Source organism: Numenius arquata, chromosome 19 (assembly GCF_964106895.1).
Source record: "Numenius arquata chromosome 19, bNumArq3.hap1.1, whole genome shotgun sequence".
Taxonomy (NCBI): Eukaryota; Metazoa; Chordata; class Aves; order Charadriiformes; family Scolopacidae; genus Numenius; species Numenius arquata.
In genome coordinates, this window is record NC_133594.1 from 11,756,595 (window position 1) to 11,757,859 (window position 1,265).

The 1,265-nt window shown below is 40.9% G+C and overlaps 1 protein-coding gene across 3 annotated transcripts in view; it reads left to right on the forward strand.

The window, feature by feature from the left end:
* Positions 1-579, forward strand: part of PBX3 (PBX homeobox 3) — a 110,233-nt gene extending 109,654 nt beyond the window's left edge. For 2 of the 3 annotated variants that reach the window (XM_074161057.1, XM_074161059.1), the window contains one exon: positions 1-579. This exon is cut by the window's left edge and continues 988 nt beyond it. The gene's annotated coding sequence lies outside the window, so the exon portion shown is untranslated. The other variant, XM_074161058.1, reaches the window with a different exon arrangement.
* The last annotated feature ends 686 nt before the right edge of the window (positions 580-1,265 follow it).

Genomic DNA, 1,265 nt, shown 5'->3' on the forward strand with positions numbered 1-1,265 from the left:
ATGCGAACTCATACAAACCAATAGACTTTCAACATGTTCTGTAGCTTAGAGTGCTCACTTACTACCTCTGAACGATACTCACGCTGTAGTTTGTCTCTTTCTTATCTTTTTGCATCTTGTAATTAACTCTTTGTTTCCCCATGAAATGTAATGTACATTGTAATCTTTTAAAAGAATCAGGGTTGCGTTGGCAACTTTTAAAGAAGCTAAAGTGGAAACATGGGGTCTTAGGTTTAACACAAACAGTGAAACTGTTGTAAATACTGAGAAACATTTTGAATGTTCTTCATCTTGTTACTAATCCACGCAAAAACCAACAACTAATTGTAATGCATACAGACTTCAGTATTCAGTACTGTATATTTCCCCCTGTGTAACAGGGGGCCCTTTCTTTCTCTCTTTTGTATTGTATGCGATTCTGAAACTGATTGAGTCATGAAAATAATTTGTGGCAGTGATTCTAATGTATTAAACCGTTTCGTGTTACTTTCTAACTGGATTACACCCTGGATTGAAAAGTCTTCCTCGTGGTAGTTATATGTAGTTTCAACCATGAATAAACTTTTTGCTTTCATGATCAAATGTTGACGTAATTTCTTCCCACTCAGTTTAAGTCAGACCTAGGAGAGGAGTAGGTTCCCAGGAGCACAGGCTGTCACCAAGCAGGAGCTGAGCAATTCTTTAAATACCAGTAGGTCGTTGTGCCCTCTTGCCTGGAGAAGGCTGGAAATCCTGGGAGAGGTGTGTCCCGGCAGGGGCAGGGGCAGGGGGAGCAGGGCCTGCAGGGCAGAGGCTTCCCACCCACAGGCGGCCCCCACCAGTCCCTGCCTCCGCTTCCACCCTGCTCTGCTCAGGAGCAAAGATTCAAGTGGAGGCGAAGGAAGGGGTCTGCCCTTTAGATGAGTTTAAAAATCATCATCATATTCACTCTTAATGACCATCTTTATTTAACATTAACTTTGGAACTACAGCCTCAGCTAGCGAGTATAATCTGATTATAAAAATATTTTTCTTTATTAAAAAAACTTTTTTGGAAGGACGTATATATATAAATGCTAATTTTAAATCTTTTTAATAAAGTAAAGGTCAATAACAGGTAATAGCCTATTTACCATATCTCAAGGAAATTGACTCACAGGAAATCAAATTAACGTTAATCACTTGCAGCAAATGGTCTTTGATAAATATAACTACTCACTACTCGGGTTAGTGTAGCTGGGCAGGAGGCAGCGCTCACCACCAGCCCGGGCTCGGCTGTGCTCCCG